The 18,430-nt window shown below is 38.1% G+C and overlaps 1 long non-coding RNA gene across 4 annotated transcripts in view; it reads left to right on the plus strand.

The window, feature by feature from the left end:
* Window positions 1-9,490, plus strand: part of LOC135296989 (uncharacterized) — a 41,889-nt gene extending 32,399 nt beyond the window's left edge. For all 4 annotated transcript variants that reach the window (XR_010358986.1, XR_010358987.1, XR_010358989.1 and 1 more), the window contains 3 exons: window positions 3,567-3,658; window positions 4,004-4,189; window positions 5,516-9,490. This is a non-coding gene — a long non-coding RNA (uncharacterized LOC135296989). The remainder of the gene's footprint in view (window positions 1-3,566; window positions 3,659-4,003; window positions 4,190-5,515) is intronic.
* Window positions 9,491-18,430: the final 8,940 nt, after the last annotated feature.

An 18,430-nucleotide genomic window follows, 5' to 3' on the forward strand; every position in this document is an offset into this window, starting at 1 on the left:
CACTAATACTGACAGCATAGGTGTCAATTTTGACTATGTCTAGACCATAGGAAAGGGACTTACTCTTTCTGAGGGCAGTTTTATCATTATTTCTAGAATTCAGGAAAGTATTAGATTGCTTTGCTTACAGTTAATAATCAGTGCATTTTTTTTCTCATCCAGCCTGTATTTGTTGCCTCTCTTCTTTAGTGCTCGTTTACGTACTCTGAAGTCTTTTGCAGAGCTTTGTAGGTAATGGGATAATTGGGCTCAGCCTTTGAAATGTTATCTCTCTGGATGTCAGAAAAACTTAGCAGAAGACATCAAATTATAGAAATGGGTTTATATGATGAATAGATATATTTGTTATTATTATATATATTATTACAAATATTTTAGATTTGTATTTATTTAGATCTATGTAGTGAAGTTGCTTGCTGGCAGAACAGTCCCATGAAGGCAAGGCAAGCAAGGCATACTGTAAACAGCTCTACATCTACTGTGCTGTATTTCAGAAGCTCCTTGGAGAGGCATAAATGAATGAAAAGTTTCTAGGTTGCTTTCAAGAATTATAATTCTTCCTTTTTAGAAACTGAAGAATTTTTTGAATGATTTCTGACAAAGAGACAGGTGGTGGTTAGAGGACCATTAGACTGGACAAGTTAAAGGAAACATTCTCCCTCCCCAAATACTTTTCCAAGTGGCACAAAAAGCTCCAAAACCAAGAAAACCTGAAAAATCCACAGCATTTGTTTGCTTATTCATATGAAATTTTGATTATGGAAATTGTAATATCAAACAACCCCTGAAGGACAGCTGGTGCAACCCCTACTCAGTAAGGCACAACTTCGAAATTACATTGTGTTGCTCAGAGTTCTGTGCATCATTATTTGCACATAGATAATACTGCTTGTTTTTACTGTATAAATTGGTAACTTTCAAATAATTGCAGATCTTTCTGGTATTGGAGCTCTGATGCATCTGGAGGTACTTTTCTTCAATGCTTTTCTGCCTTTGACGGACTTCAGAAATTTGGGCAATAATAATGCTGAAGACAGAAAGTATCAAAGGTGTTGATTACTAAGCAAGTAGAAAGGGTATAGCTTTAGGGTACAGGAGTAATATTTCAACAAAAAAATACAAAGAAATATGTACACTTCAACTCTTACTATAATGTGGTTAATGCAGCATACTATTTAACTACAGGATAAAGGTCCAAAAGAAAAGGAAGGTAAGAAAAAGAAGTAACTGCACAATACAATAGTTTTTGAAATTAAATTACTTAATTTAAAATAGATATGTATTACAGAAAAAATCTGAAGGGTTGACATGTAGAAGTAATATAATTTTTTAAAGCCTAAAAATATATTGCTCTTTGTTATGAAAGAGAATATTTGATTCTTCTGTAAATGTCTCTCTTCTTTTTCTACCAGACCTGCGGTAAATGTGATGGGGGGAAAATGATGTCCTCCCACAAGTTTACCAGTTAATATCCTGATAACGTTCCTAGTGTTGACTGATCCAAGGTGATCACCATAGTGAGTCATGCTTGGATCTATTTCTTTATTGTCATGGGTTTATCAAGGTAGAATATTTGGGCTAAGGCTGTGAGTGTTGTTCTCCTCAACATCTGGGCTGGACTTACTATCTGGTACAGGCTCTGGCCAGCTCCTTTGGAACCCTGTCTATAGGACTGGCCCTAGGCAATTAGTCTAAGTCACTTATTTGCTTGAAGTGTTCCTGCAATGACATCTTTATGACTCCTAAAGCTCTTCTTTGGCTTCCCTTTTTGTGGTCCTAGAAAGGGATTATCAGTTGTGATGGGAAAAATGGCCAGACTCCTCCCTGGATCTACAGTGTTTCTGCTGGAGTGGAAGTTGTCATTACTATCTGTTTGGACTTTGTTCTAGCAGGGAAGAAAAGGAGACCATTCATCTCAGTGGAGAAGAATAGAAAGAAAGATGAGGTTGTAGATATATATTGCTAGAAAAAGAGAAGGCTTGGACTTGAAAATCAGGTGCAGCACCTCAGCTACAAACTTCACCTGTGATTTTGGTAAATCACATAATCTTGAAACTCTTATCTGTGACATGTGACAGACATAGCTGCTTGACTGAAGCACAGTGTGGGTAAAGAGCATTCATGTGAAGGATTCAGGTGTTAATATGGCATTGATGGCATTGACAAAATTAATGTAGTGAGAGTTCATTGCTTTCTGGAGTACAAGCTCTATATTCTAAACCTTTGGGAGGTGTCGTGGTTTGGCTTGGAAGTAAGTTTCTGGAAAAGTTGGAGTCAAACCGATTAGTAGCTAGATTTGAAATAAAGTACTTAGTGTGGTCACTAGAAATTTAGATACACTTCTGAGAACACACAGGGGTTAAAAGCAGAGCATTCTGAGAGAAACTTCTTCTTTTGATCCGGCGGGTGAGTGAGTCTGACCTCCCCCCCTGCCCAGCTGCGTCTGGGTGGGGGAGGGAAAGGCCATGCGGCCTGTGGGAAGGGAGGCTGGAGCCCCTGTAAGAGGCAGTGTTGGAGGAGGACTGGGACGGTTTGGCCAGCCCCCCTCCCTCCCGAGAGAGAATGATAGAGACTGTACTGGCTTGGAATTTGATATCTTGGGCCAGCACCACCCACAGCCAGGAAGTGGAGGAGGGGGGCAAGGTGCTCGGCCACAGGCAGACCGGGCTGAGCTTTTAACTCTTTTAGTATTGAAACAATGGAAGCTGTAAAAACACTGATCCTCCCCAGCTGAAAGTTTAGAGGGGACGGAGAATAGGAAAGAAGAGAGGGTTTGAGTAGTTGAAGAAAATGCCAGCAGATAAGAGTGCCCTAGATAAAGAAAATGATTGGAGTGGCTTTGGCTGGACTTTCCTCTTACATAGCTACGGGCGAAACCAATTTTTTCTGATAATGCAGAGATTGCACCTTGGAGGAGGCAGTTGGCCAGAAGCTAAGAATCATAAGGCCGCGAGGAGAAGTAAAGAAAACAGAGACAGAAGGAGAAGGTGTGGTGGAGCCCTCTGCCTTCAGCGAAAGATCTCTGCTCCCAAGACCCAGGCCCCAAGAAAGTAAAAATATGGGGGAGACAGGCGTCACAAATAGTGAAAAAAGGCCACTTCTTGAAACTGGGTGATGCATTCTTAAAAAGACCCTCAGGAGCAGTTTAGACACATGGGCGGTAGTGAGAGTGCTGGACATAGAAGGAAGATGGTCACCACGGCAGATTTTCTCCAGGCGACTGCCACGTGTGACACAGAAGCACAGGAGGGAGAAGAAAAACTGCTTGAAGGAGTAGTGCCTTATTGTAAATGAAAGATAACTTACTGGATGATGAGAAAAGGTCAAAGAGAACTAGTTTAAATTTTCAGTCTTTTTAGGATTCTCTTTGGCTGGTTTTCTTTATTGTGTTAGAAGCATACCTTCCCTTCTCCTTACAACTCTGAAATAGAGGCATAACACTGTATGAAAGAAGGTAAAGACATGTATTTCCACAGCAAAGCTTCTACAGTTACAGCATCAGATAGTTTGTGGCCTGTGATTTCTGGAATGTGTTGCAAAAGCATTAATGCTTTTTTTCCTTGTAGATCCCAGGAATCTTTTGTCCATCCCTTGGGAGAGTTTTGGTCAGTGCAAAGCTTAGCATAAGCTGGAGTCCTCTAAGTCTTTATGAAAGCAAGTAAGTTCATTTTAGAGAATGTTGGCGCTGTGCACTACTCTGTACTGCCATACATGAAAGTTGGCTGTTTGCTTGGAAATACAGTACTCATGTAAAGATACATGGTGGCTGGTGCAAGGGAGAAAAACAAGGTCGACACCCTCTGCCATTACTCCAGAAGGTCAGCTTTATTCAGAGGAACAGCAGCAGGTTGCTTCAGCTTACTTATGTTAACCACCTTTTCAGTCATTTCCTTTCTGAATAGGACTATTTAAACTTCAATAGAAATCTGCATTCAAAGAAGACAGTTAACTTTTTATTGCATAACTTAAAGATATCACTGATCTTTCTCCCACCCCCACACAGACAGAGCTGTCAAATTGAAAATGTTTTCAGCGTGGAGCACAAGCCTACTCCTTTCAAACCTCATCAAAATTAACTTGAGAACACTTTTAGAAGAAGAGAAATGCTGCAGAGAAACAGCTGCAGCGTGTTTGATCCTCCTTTCTTTTGTGGGACCTGTGGAACTGTCAAAGCTTAGATCTCTGAAAGGTAAGGATTATTAAGAGCAAAACTGAGCACAGCTAATTGTGAAATAACTCTTTCTTGATTGGGCTCTGTTCAGTAGTCAGTTGATGAAAGTAAGCAGATTTACAGAGGAGGTTGCTTTCCTGCTGGCATGGATTCTTGGAGCGTTCATATGATGTGTGTTCTCCAAGAAGAGACAAGTTAGAGCAAAAGTTTCATCCATGTTAACAGAAGTGCTGGGAAGAAACTTTTAGCTACATTGATCAATAGGTTATGTATTCAGCTCCCTAGCACAAGTCGTACCAACTCAGTTCAGAGGAACTGAAGAGAGGTTGCTGAATGATGAAGGCTTGTGTTGATTGATGTCAAACTACAAAAGGGGGAATATTCTGGATGCCTTGCATCTCAGCTTAAGCACCATCCTGAGGCTTTACTCCTCCAGTTTAGTCTCTTGCTCTGAATATCCTCTCACATGCACAGCATACGGAGTCTAATAAGAACTGCCCTTCCCAAATCAATCAGTGGTGTTTATTCAGCAATAATGCTTCACTTTTTGGGATGATTCTTGCCCTTTCCTCTTCCAAGGAGCTCTCCAGCCAAGAGATGTCCCCCATATTATTTGTTCATATTTCCTCACCTTACATAAAACAGTATGGTGTATAGTGTTTGCAGTTTTTCATGCTGTCTTGTGGTGATTTTCTATAGGTTGTCTGATCAAGAACTATTAATAGTGCAACCAAAAATTCTCCTAAAGGATGCATTCTAGGCATGAAAGACTTTACTTTTCAAGCTACATCCTTGTTAATCTATACTAAGTACTATTTGAGAGAACATTTGCCTTTTTTAAGACTGCAGCTGTTTGATTTGGGCTTAGAATGGGTTTAGATGGGGAGAGCTAGAAACAGGTGTTTATTTTAAAATAGATCCCTCTTCTGTGAATTAAGATGTGACACCTCTAAGTTATAATTGGAACTTTTGGTAGATAGAGTGCTTCTGTGATTTTTTTTCTTAAATAGAAAGATTAATATCTAAGAACTGGATTAATAACTAAGAACTTAAGGCATACTGACATAGCTGGTATCTGTAAGAAAACATCAACAGCTGAGTGTATAACACAGCGGTTTTTAGCTTTCCAATCCCAAACAATTTTTGTTAGTAGAAGCTTGCCCAAGACACATTACTAAACATATATTGGAAGATAAGGAAGAGTTCACATTTTTTCTTTATACTTTTATCTTTCTTCTGTTATTCTAAATCCATCCAGGTAACTGGGCAGCCATTAGGGTTAGGATGGGGAATCCTGCAGAAGAGGTTTGGTATCTTACAAGGCAGTCATTAATTTCTTTACAGGTTACTTGTTCAAGGAAAATGTCTACAGCTCAGCAGTGACCTGGAACAAATTCTCCATCATGAGGGGAAAAGAATGCTGACTAAATGCCTTCCTAATGAGAGCAAAACAGAGGGAACCTGAGACAAATTCAGAACCTGAGTTACAAAGCAGGAGAACCAGCGGGGAAAGTGAAGCAATAGGAGCTTCGCAAGAGGCAGCAGAAACCCGCCCTGAGTGCATTTGCCACACAAAGCTGTTGAAATGTTGCTCCCTTTCTAGGGATAATGCAGCAGCCTTTTTAATGATGGTTGTTGCAGATAATGTGGCAGCTGTGATGAAATATAACCCAGGCAGTGAAGCAGAGAGAGCTTCAGACTTATTGGAGTCTAAGAGAGGAGGGACAAGCACCAGACAGGTTAAGTGACATGCTGAAAAGAGCTGAAGGACATCCAGTAATGAGAAAGGTAGAAAATTATATAGAAAAATTGAAGTAAATAATGGGCCTCAAAAACATTTTGAGATTTTTTTCCTAATAAAACTTTCCAGATTCACAAGAAGTTTTGTGAACCAGAGCATTCCACGAGCCAGTTAATTCTGGAATAGTGTAGTATGCTATGACACAAAAGTCCCTAAAGAATTTTTAAATAATTGGGATTATATTCATCAATGGACATTTCAGGGAAATAAACAGTTTTTTCCTCTTATGAGGTAAAATATTTATGCTTGTATACTTATGGTCTCGTGTCTTCCAGAAGATTTCTCTGACACCTTGGACAGAGTTCTCAGGGCTTCTTCCACTGCCATCCCAGCTTCTTGCAGTCTAAAGGACAGATTTCCATGCAATGTTCTCATTTTTCATGCCTTCTAATAGAAAACTGAACTCACCATTGGAATGCATTGAAAATTTGTGGTGGGACTGAAAACTGGCTTGAAGGTTTAAGATCTTATGAACCTTTGTGCTTCACTTGTTTTTACTGTGTAAAAAATGTAATGAACGTGGTCCAGCTCATAGAGTGGTAAAAAATTTTACTACATTAATGTGTATATACAGAAGTAGCAGAATTGAACAGGTCATAAAATATTGTTTGACTTTCTAAATAGTGCATTAATTTTAAAATCATGAAGAGCATGGATATAATGTCACAATGCTTTTCCTTCTAATGCATAGCAAATTGTGGATTTCACTTCAGCTATTCCAGGCATCCTGAAATCTTGGTAGTTTTATAAGTTTTATTATTCATTATTTATTATTTATTATTATTCATTATTATTTATTATTCTCAACTATAAATTCAGTTAATTTTCCTGTCCCGATGAACTATGAAAATTGGCAGGGCTTTCAGGTAGATATGAAATACACATTTAACAGAACTCGGGATCAGGCCAAGATTGAAACAATATCAAAAGCAAAATATTTCCAATCACAGGCATTATAGTATGACTACTCAAGTATTTACATTTTGTTTTACTGTATAGAATAAATTTTAGTAACTTGTATTCAAGATGGAGAAATGGATTATGGGATCAAATTTCAGCATATATGATCTTGCTCACATGAACTTTTTGCAAGTTGGTGTGATGCTGAATTTGCCCTTCTGCTCAATCCAAATATTAGTCATAATTTCCATAGTGTGTAAATGTTCATGTGAATGATAACATTTCATTCCCATCATATGTCAGCTCATGTTACTGCTTTGGGAATATCTATTGTAACTGTTATCCTTTCGTACACTGTGCTGTCGTCACCATCGCTGTGGCTAATCCACTACTATTTGGCAAGAAAACTGTTTATCCATTCTGTGTTAGAGTAGATAGCGGAAGTCAAAGCTGGAAGAGGAGGCACAAAATGTACATTGTGTTTGTTTTCCAGCATATTAACATGCTAGCTGAGCTAACATGGAGGAGATGACCAAGTGTTTTGGGTATTAGACTAATTTTGTCATGGGGTTTGATGGCATACTACCAGATAAACTACAAGGATACTGTCACCAGGAGTAGCAGGATAGTAGTAAAGACCATGTTCCTGTAGATTTGATAACTAACCTGCACTTTTTCTGTAGTTTGTTGTGTGAAGAATCACTTACACCCTGAATACTAACCTTGATCAACTTGAATTGCTGCATTAAAGTAGGAATGTTTATGGTTCAGTGTCAATTTCCTCCACTTTTGACAATCTTTGTTTTGGCTGCTAATGGCTCATACAGCAGCTGTTTTTGATACCACAAGCCCCAATGTTGCATAGAGAAAGAAACAAGCCAAGGGTCATCCCATCTGAGGAACAACAGAAGAAATATTTACCCCATACCCTTACTTCTTTTGAGTTTGAGGTTGTTTGGTTTCTTCCACTCTGTTTTTCAGAGTATGTTAGTTTATTCTATTAGGTGTTTATGCTAGGAAAAAAAACAAACCAAAACTAGTTGCTCTATCCACCCTCAGGAAAAAGAGAGACAAGAAAATTATCACGGGAAACTTAATCTGTCTGTCTCTCCAAAAGCTGAATTAGCAAGTACAAAAGAATGGACTAAATCTTGTTGCAACTCATATAACTATTTAACTACTACTTTAAATGCATTGCTTCCATTTGATTCTTAACTAAGAGCTACTCACCATACTCTACCTCCTTGTGTTCTTGCTGATTAGCAAGAAATCATACAGCTCAGCTGTGACTTTGTTCAATATTTGTGCATTTGCCAATTTTTGAATGAGTTTTCCCCCTCAACTAAGTGTGTCTGTCTTGTCCAGCTCAGCCCTGTGATGGCAACGGTTTTCAGTCTGCTGTGTTCTAGGTAGTTCTTGGGAAGATGCACTAAGCATTTCTTATTCTCAAACAGAAGCAAAGGGAAGAAAAGCCAAACACCCCCCAAACCATCAAGGTCTTTGCTGTAAAGGCATAGTTAATATTAAAAAAATTAGGAGAGAATACTTCTTGCAGCCTGATTTCTGACATTGTCTGTGTGTTTGACAGTAGCCTTCATGTCACTGAGCACACATGCTGCTTTGCCACCCCTGCCTCTCAGGGATCCCCCATCCCTGACTGCACAGGAGCCCACCAGCTGACTGTGCCTCTGTGCTGCCAGCGTGCAGCTAGCCCAGGAGTTTGTGCTTGAAAGCAGGCAGTGATTGACTGTACCCACGAAGCATTGAAGGAAATGAAACAGCAGGAAGAACCAGAGTTTTATCTTATTTTTGTTTGGCTTGGGGTTTTTTTGTCCTAACTCTAATAAGCAAGACTGACGTAATTGCAATCTGGGGAAGCATACAGTATTATATTCTATTCCTGTGTTACTGATTAGGAATGATGCAGAGAATGATGCATGCTTATGAAGAGGGAATGTCTAGAGATTTTACTAAAGGGTTTGACAAGGTTCACTGAGATTAATGTTGTGATCAACAAACGGTTATTTACTACTGCTCCTAATATATTCCTTTCTGAATTCATTGTGCCAGCATGTCACTGTCATATTTTCTGGAAAAATCCCCTTGTTCATGATTTCTCTCCTGGGAAGCTGAGAGGCTTCAGGGGAAAAGGAAAACAATATTATCCCATTTGCTTCTCTTGCGTTTTTCTGGTTTGGAATGTAGTTAGAGATTGTTTATGCAACAGGTAGTTGTTTCATTGATTTCATTTAAATTGTTTTTGACTTATTGGCCAAGTACGGCCCAGCTATATCAAACTCTGGAGAGAGAGTCACGAAATTCTTTAATATCTATTAGCCTTCTGTCTATATAATTTCTGTATTCTTTAGTATAGTTTAGTATTCTTTTATTATAATGTAAATAACAGAATAATAAATTAGCCTTCTAAAAACATAGAGTCAAATTCATCATTTCTTTCTTCATCTGGGAGCCCCGCAAATACAAGACCAGTAAGCAGCTGTGGAAATAACAGGAACTTTTGTCTAGATTCAGGCTTCTGTTGCAAGCTGTGCTGAAGCTTTTTCTCTTAAAAGAAGTTTCACCTTTTTAAAGCAATGGAAATGCAAGGCAAGTTCAAGTGAGATCTCAGATATTTATTAGCATTAAACAAGAGTATTAGGTTCTTCCTTCATTCTGAATTTCTCCTGGCCACAGTGTGCTCTCTATAAGGTCTTACATTCAAGAATATTCTGTTCGAGAAATTGAAATATGAAAATGGAATGCATTATTCTGTAATTCTTTTTCCAAATAGCAAATATTTCCTTACTCTATCACCTTATTTATGGAACTAAATGTTCTCTAGCATTTTTAAGCCTGCAATACATTTAAAAAGCTCTTATTGTTAGTCTTAATATTCCTAGCTATTTGTGCTTCATTATTCCTTCATGTGCGTCAAGTACCATCATTACATTCCTTTGATTTTTCTTTTTAGAAGTAACAATGCTGTAGTTTTATGCTCCCTGTAATTTTTAGAGCTCCATTTTTGCTTGCAATTAACTTAACCAACTTGTCACTCAGACTTACTGGCTTTGAAATTTTGTGCTTAATTTTGCATAATAGTACATACTCCCCCTGAGCCACCTTCATCATGTCTTTAAAGTTTAGCTGAACTTTAACAACTTACCAACGTTATCACTAATAAGCTTTGCCAGATTATTTCATTCTTAATTTTCAGATTGCACAGTTTCTTTTACTTAAATTTCTAGCTTAATATCCTTCAAGAACTGCATTAGATGGTAAATTGCAATCTGAAGCAGTCCCTTACTCTTGAGCTCATCTCTGATGTGTAAAACATTTTAAAAACTCTTTTGCTTTCTATTATCTGCAGCTCAGAATGCTGTGAAAGCAGAGCTTCTGCAGGACTTGGAGCAGTGTTCCTCACAGGATCTTTGAATACTGTGTTGTTCTGAGTTAAATTTAAATTATTTAGGTGCATTTTCTAACCTCACATCAGTCATTTGTTCAGCGGTCCCCGCTGTGGCTCCTTCCTTCATTCAGCAGTTTCTGCACAAACCTGGGGATGAACTGCAGTGGCATAAAGGTCTGCTCTAAAGGTAATTATAATAGTCGAAACCAGCTGAAGGCATACCCAAGGGTTTGGTTAGAGTTCACCTCTGTTGTGGTTTAACCCCAGCCAGCAGCCAAGCCCCACTCAGCTGCTCTCTCATTCCCCGTCCAGCAGTATCGAGGAGAGAATCAGAAAGGTAAAAGCTGAAAAGCTTGCGTGTAGAGATGAAGACAGTTTAATAGGGAAGCAAAAGCACACACACAGGCAAAAGAAGGCAAGGAATTAATTCACTGCTTCCTGTGGGCAGGCAGGTGTTCAGCCATCTCCAGGGCCTCATCATGTGCAGTGGCTCCTTGGCACTGCACATGACAAATGCCAGCATTGCATATGTCTCCCCCTTCCTCCTTCTTCTCCCCACTTTATATACTGAGCATGATGTCACATGGTCTGGAATATCCCTTTGGTCAGTTTGGGTCACCTGTACTGGCTGTGTCCCCACTCAACCTCCCATTTACCCCCAACTTCCTCACCAGTGTGGCCATAGGAAAAGCAGAAGAGGCTTTGGCTGTGTGTAAGCCCTGCTCAGCGATAACAAAAAAGTCTCTATAGTATTAACACTGTGTTCAGCACGGATCCAGAACCAGCCCCATACCAGCCACTGCAGAGAAAGTGAACTCCATCCCAGACAAAGCCAGCACAAATTCACTGGTGCAATAGGCCTCCACTCTCTTGTGGTGATTTACAAAATAAGTTTAGTTCATGTTAAATCTGATAGATATGGGGTGTTATTTGCCAGCTAGGGGCTAAGCAGAATAATCTTGGAGTTGCTTCACATGTGTTTTTCTTTAACTTTGAAGACTGTTCCTCTCCCTCCAGCTTGTGTAAAATATACGTTCAGGTCACTAGTAGGGTTCTGCAGGGCTCCATCCTTGAGTCTGTGCTCTTCAACATCTTCATAAATGACTTGGACACAGGACTGGAAGGGATACTAAGCAAGTTTGTGGATGATAAAAAATTGGGAGGAACTGTTGAGTCCCTTGAAGGCAGGGCTCTGCTGTGCTTTGGGCACCACAATGAAAGAAAGACAAATGCAGTTATTGTTCAATGAAGTAACTTCAAAAATATGCAGTGACTGCATTTGAGTAAAATACCAATCTTGTTGGATTTCAAATTCCTAACTAAAGGAAGAAGCATCTGGTATGTGGGTGGGAAGCCAGTACCTAAACCAGTTCTTCCAAGAGTTTTGGGAAATGGACAAGATGAATGCGCTAAATTTTCAAACAGTTCTGGTACAGGAATTTCTCAGGAGCATTACTTCTGTCAGAAGAAGTAGTTGTAGTAATTGTAACAGTACGATTTGTTACAAGTAACAAAGACCCTTATTTTCTAATTTCTTCCCTACAAATCTATATAAACATCTAGAGAAATTACAGGATTTATATCTGTCTGTCTAGTTATAAGTATTTTTCTGCTATACAGATATTTCATTAATGTGCTGACAATAATCTCTTGGGTTTTGGGAGATCCACTTGGGAATTAGTCTGAAGGCCATGTGCTTGTTTGCCATTGTCCAAGAGCTTATAACTAAGTAGAGGGATCTTCAAAGTGATCTAAGAGTAACATAGTGCATATGAAAACATATTTTGGAGTTTTGAGTCATTAGGATGTAACAGAACCAGGCTTCTGGGTTTTGTGTGTTTGTTTGTTTGTTTGTTTCTCTGCAAATACTAGAGCTAGAAATTGCTATTTTCTTAAGGGTCTGTTCAATCTTATACACTCACATGACTGACCTGACTCTGGGAACTGGGACTTGATGATAAATATGCAGTTATAACAGCTATGATAAAAATGCTGCACTGTGTACCAATATGTTGAGAGGAGGATATTAAAGCAGGTTATTTAAAATTTACTTCTATAAAGAAATTTAAGACATACAGATTATTGTCCACAGGAGGGGAAAATTACTTTGCAATTGCAGTACTTTTAGCTATTTATCTCCTTTTAATGTTTGGCTTTTAACTTTTCTCATTGGCTGGCAGTGAAAGTTAAATCTTCTGTTTTAAATTAGACTGCTTTCCTCAAAATCAAGGTTGTTATACATATTTATGATAGCATAAACAAAACAAGTAAACAAAATAAGAACAAAATTTTTAAAAAATATTCTAAGTAGTATATTTTGCAGTTAGGTAAGAGAAAAGGAAACTGAATCTACAAGCCAAGAATATGAAGCACTTTTCATGGGAGCAATCCCCTTTGAAAACTTGTAAATAAAACTTTTAAATTTTGGATTTCTTCTGGGTTTTGAAGAAAGCAAACAAGTTTGCTTTTTTAAAAATTTTCTTTCCTACTATTGCAAATTTGTAAGTGTTTATCATACTGATTTCAGTTCACAATGGTGCAACATTAAGGTATTTCAACTTTTTGAAACAATTTAGAAACAAATCTTTAAACAAAAGAACATATTTTTTTTTGTGGCTGTTCTGTTACAAAATCTTGAGCTGTTTTTAAAAGAAATATTTGTAATATGCTGCACAACTATTGTGGAACATTACAAGTCTGTTTCAAATTCTTCAGCCTCTTCCAAGACAGATGTTTACCTAACTAGTCTATGCTTTGAGGTACACTATCTAGGGATGTATTCCATTCTCCATAATTTGTTGTGATATATTCAAGACATGTTATTCTCTTACTTTTTTTCCTACAATGCATTTTTCCTTTGGCTTTTGAAGCATGTGTGGATTGGTGGTGTATGCAATTACCTGGAGTTTGCAGTGTCCTAAAGGAGCTAGCGTGATTTATATGTGCAAAAGAAAATATTGATGGAGACAAATGACCTTCCTGTAATGTTCCAGTACAGTTTGTACACCTTTCATGAGCTCTGTTTTACGCTCTTCCTGAGCCTTGCCTTTGCAAAGTAAGAGTCAATAAGAGTGTAAACTTCAGCCTAAAGGTTTTTGCTTTTTCATTCCCTGTTGCTTTTTATCCATCCCTCCTTCAGTCTGCAGACTGAAACTGTAAAGCTGACTATTTATGTAAAAAGCTTGTTGGGAAGATTTACTTCTACTTCTGCTTCAGTACAGATAAACCAGATTTCAAGGAATTTAATCCCTCCATTTGGACAAATGGGTTTGAAAACCCACACCCCAAAGTGTGAGTTTAAGTGTACTGAAATGGGAGTTGCATTAGGATGTCCAAGCTGCATCTGGAGAAAAAAATTAGGAAGATGAGCAATAGCAAGAAATAAGTCAGACCCTTAGGGTTCCAGTCGTGTGTGTATTTAAAAATATCACAATTTTCAGCAATTCTGTATTAAGGCTGAAAAACCTCTGTTTTTTTAATTTGACAAAAGGAGGTTTTCCTTCTGCTTTTTATACACTGACTTCTTTCCTTCAAAGATTCATTTCTGTGAAATGAAACTACTTTCTTCCAAGTTCTTGGCCTGAGACAACTTCAAAATTGGAGTCAAGTTCTGGACTTGGTTTTCACTGGAACTGAGGAGGGGAAGGAGATTGGGTAAAATCATCAGGACTAATTAAGAATTTCCTTTCTACTCTAAGTCTAATGGGAGACTTCGATTCTCTGCTGAGAAAGTGTGAAAACTTCCATTTTCCAAACTAACGGAGGATGCTCTGGGGGAGGGAGTTTGCACTCTCCTGTGCAGAAGCTGTCCTAGTTTGACAGCGGTCTGAAATGTGTAGATCCCAACTCCCATGTGTGAGTGATGTAATATGACTGTTTTCCCCTGTGTATCTAATATTTTAGAATGGCTCTAGTAGGGGACGTTTCAATGGATATTCCATGACTAGAGGCTTGGACATTTTTTTCTGAAACAGAAAATAAATAAATTTAATTCACATTGGGAAGTATAAAGGATTTAAAGTGGGTATTGAGATTGAAGCACAATGTGTATGTGTGAGTGCTCTGATCAGTCTCTCACCAGTTTGATATGGAGTGAAGATATGGGTGACAACTTCTCAAAAGTTGTGAGTCCAGCCCTTGATTGCCCTTCACTCTTGTAATAGCTCAAAACAAATTGCATCATATGTGTGAGTGGCATATTTTTTGTTTCAATACAAGGACAGACTAGAAATGAGAAAGAGGATTTCTTGTACTGGAAACTTCCTTCTCTTTCATCATCTCTCTCTCACAAAAAATAAATAAACTTCAAAGCTGGTTTAATCCAAGCGCAAAAATGTTTGTTATTATTCAACAAGTGAATAAATGATTCAGGATTAAATTCTTAACTCTAACATTATGAAAAAATCCCAAACTGCCAGGAGAAGTGACTGGAAATAAAACTTCAGGAAGAAAGAAAAGATTGCTAAGTAGTAGAATATCTTAAGATTTTAATAGAGGAGCATTTTGGTGGACAAGGAAGATAGGGTTTTTTTAGTGAAAGCATCCATGTGAAGCCCCAGTTTGTAAGGCTAATGTGAGAAGATAGGTTTGCCAAACCTTTAGAATTTAGATACATCAAGTTTTGTTTATAAGGCTGAAATTTTTCTGGTATGTAAGCACTACAAAAGCAGAGGTATGGAAATATCTGTGTAGCTTTTAATAGTTGAAGTAATTGAAAGTTTTTTAGTAAAATGAACTTTTTAATAGTGTTATGTGTAAATAGAGATCATTAATTTTAAGTGAAATTGTGGAATTGAGCAAAGTAATCTTTCCCTGAGTTATTGAAACCCCTCTTTTTCCAATATGCTTTATAAAAGTCAGGGAAAAACTAAACTGACTAGCCATGTTTTTCCCCAGCAGCCACGGAACTAAAGTTTTTTACATTTCATGCTTATGCATACAGTGTGTTATAAACAAATATGAAAACATTTCCCTTTTCATGAATCAGGTGCAGTCAAAGGTCCTGAGCCTATGGAGATGCTTAGTTGTGATTCACAGAATCATCCCAGACATAAGGCCAGCAGGGATGTTCGATTGCCACACGCAATTTGTTTTGTAATATGGGCGGTTTCATGTTACCCATCTCAGCTGTCCTGTACTGGGAAACATTTGTTTGGCTAAGCACATCTTCCAGAAAAGTGCTCAGACATGATTCAAGGATCCCAGGGGGTGAAGAGTCTGCTGCTTCTCTTGGTAGCTCATTCCACTGATTAATTATCTCCTCTGTTTAGAGTTTGCACCTTATTTTCAACTTTCATCTGGCTTCAGCTTTCAGGCTCAGGGCTGGTTCTCTGCTGCCCAAGCTGTCCTTCTTGAACTCTGGCCATCATGAAACATATTAGTGGTTCTGGTGAAACCTCTCCTGCTCTTGCATACATGCAGAACTCTTGTTGGGATGTGTTTATGCCTATGTGTACTTTAGGATAGAGCAAATTTTGCTGTCCTTTAAAGCAGGAATTAAAATCAAATGTTCCTTGCAGGAGGTTAGGAGAAGGAGCAGTATTTTTTCTGTTTCCTAACTACTGTATATTTGTGCAAAGACCAGCTGTGACCTAGCTTTGAATGGTTTTATTATGGAAAATAATTATTTAGGCTTTTCTTTATTCTGTGATAATTCAAAACAGCATTTGCTTTTTACTTCTAGAAAAAGGGTTAAGGGGAAACAATTTTTCTGGCTTTGCTGTTGAGCATTTCTTAGACATGCTCGGTGAAATATGAATCTGATCCAAATGTATCTTAATGGCACTTTGTGTATGTTACAAAACCTGTAGGACATGCCCTTGGCTAACTCATACTGCATGTATAATTTCTTGTAGTTGATGTCTGTATTCACTTGTCAGAAGTTTCATTCTTTATTTCCTTCTCAGATGCAAAGACATTGCATTTTGTATTTGCATGCTCTTGGTTACTACTTGCAGTCCTGTATTTTTATACATTCTAGGTGTCAGGAAGGCATTTCCTGCATCACTTGGTTTGCTTCCACACATCCTGCATGATAATATTCTCTAGATAATAAGGAGCTTTTGACTCTTGAATTAAAATAATTTAGTTTTGTTTTAAAAACTTCTCTTGAAGTCTAATAATTACTTTTAAGCTGAGGATGTTAATCTGTCAAAGATCGAGTAATCTCTAATCTATGTTAAAGAGAGGCATGGCTGCACTTGCGTCACACATGAGGCATGCACTCCTTGCACACTTCTGCTAGTGGTAATAATAATCTGCTTAAACCTCCTGGAAGATCTGCACTTGTCTATATTTTCATTGTAAGAAGAGTAAAATTATGCTTTTTTGCTAATAACTAATGTCACATATGGTTCATAATTTACAGGCCAAGTACTCAGACACTGAGTAATAGGTAAGTAATTTGTGACACTTCACTATTGTGTTAAAGTATTACTGAATGTATGATCTTGTGTATATAATTAATTTCTTTTAAGAGTGCCTGATCATGAGATATATTGCTTAATATATTTTCTATCTTTGCATGTATGAGAAATTTTTAATGGTTCTCAGTTGTATATGAGCTGTGACACTGCAAGTGATTCGCAGAGGTATAGACAGTCACGAAGCAGAATTTTGTGGGGCAGCTGCTTGTGCCCACAGTATTCAGTAGACTTGAGGTAGATTTACCTCATGGGACCAATGCTGTCTATATAAAAAAAAAGCCTCACTGTGCCACCCATGCCAAGGTATTCCTGAGCCCAGTCTGAGGCATTATCAAGTGAGCAAGGACAAAAGAATGTTATTCAGCAGAAGTTTACGACAGGAGTGTTTAGGAATCTAAGCTCCTAGTAGTAACTTGGTTGTCTCATATGACAACTTGTTTCCTCTTCCTCTGCTGGGCTCATTCTTAGGAGGAACCAGAACAGGCATGTGGTGAAGTGGAACTTATAGCTTCCCTAGTCTGCCATATTAGGATGCCATCCCAGGAGCAGATGTTTTAGTAATACTTTGCTGATTTAAAATCCCCTCAGCTAACCTGCCAGAGATGTGGAGTAACCATGAGTTCCCTTGTGCATCCCACTACAGTTTGCATGTACCAAGAATTAAGGATTAGCCGTTGTTAGGTTCTTTGAAGAAAGGATCTGATCTTAAATCATGGTGTTCATAATTTCCAGGAAGCTGTAGTGCTGCACCTGACATACACTGTTCTGGTATAGGAGCATGAGGTATTGCCAAATCCCTGATCAGTCTGGGGATTGATCAGATGGGAACTGGCTATTCAGAATTCTTTCTGATAGTGTTTAACTTGCACATTATTGTCCAGGTCACCTGTGTGTATATTTACTGACGTGTCTGCATTATTTGGCATACTTAATTTTTAAGCATGTGATGCTCAGGCAAGCTGGCAAGCTGAATTTTTCAGGTAGGTAGGTAGGAAGATTCTGTTTTAAAATGTGTTTCATAAATTGGGACCCCAAATCCGACATGCACAAAACAATTATTAGTAAAATATTGCATCATGTGATGTTCTGCTATCTAAACTCCAGTACAAGGTAGAATTCTTTTGTGCTCTGAATTGCACAGAACATAATTCAAATGTCAGTTTGTATTTCAAAGCATATACACTTAGGCACTTACTAACAATTTGCTTTAAACTCCATTGTGTTGAAGGCCTGCCTGGAGAGAGTGGTGTTATTAATTAATAATTTAAACAAAATTGTGGATTTAGGCTGTGCCACATTGAAACTTCTCCATCAAGGGCACACATCTTTATGAAAACTCATTGAGAACATTGCTGAATAATGTACTTACAGAAGACAAAACTGAATGGTACATGAAATGAGACATCTTGTCAATGTATTTAACATGCTGCTTACAGTTGGCATTTGAAATTAATTGAAACACAGAGAAGTAGGGTACACATCAAGGCAGTTTGTGCATAAAATTAATATTTTAATAACTACTTGATTTTGTCCTTTCTCACAGTCCTACGGTCTTACGTGTTTTATTTTGGGTTTTTTGTGTCTTGTCAGGATTTTTTTTTAAACTTCTCCTTCTTCCACTTTACTCAGTGGCAGTTGAAAGCAAATAATGAACAAATGTCATCAGTTTTCAGTATTATGTGATTAGTATGCAAACAAACACATCAGAGCGGTGTAATTCTCTCTGT

Source organism: Passer domesticus, chromosome 3 (assembly GCF_036417665.1).
Source record: "Passer domesticus isolate bPasDom1 chromosome 3, bPasDom1.hap1, whole genome shotgun sequence".
In the NCBI taxonomy this organism is placed as follows: Eukaryota; Metazoa; Chordata; class Aves; order Passeriformes; family Passeridae; genus Passer; species Passer domesticus.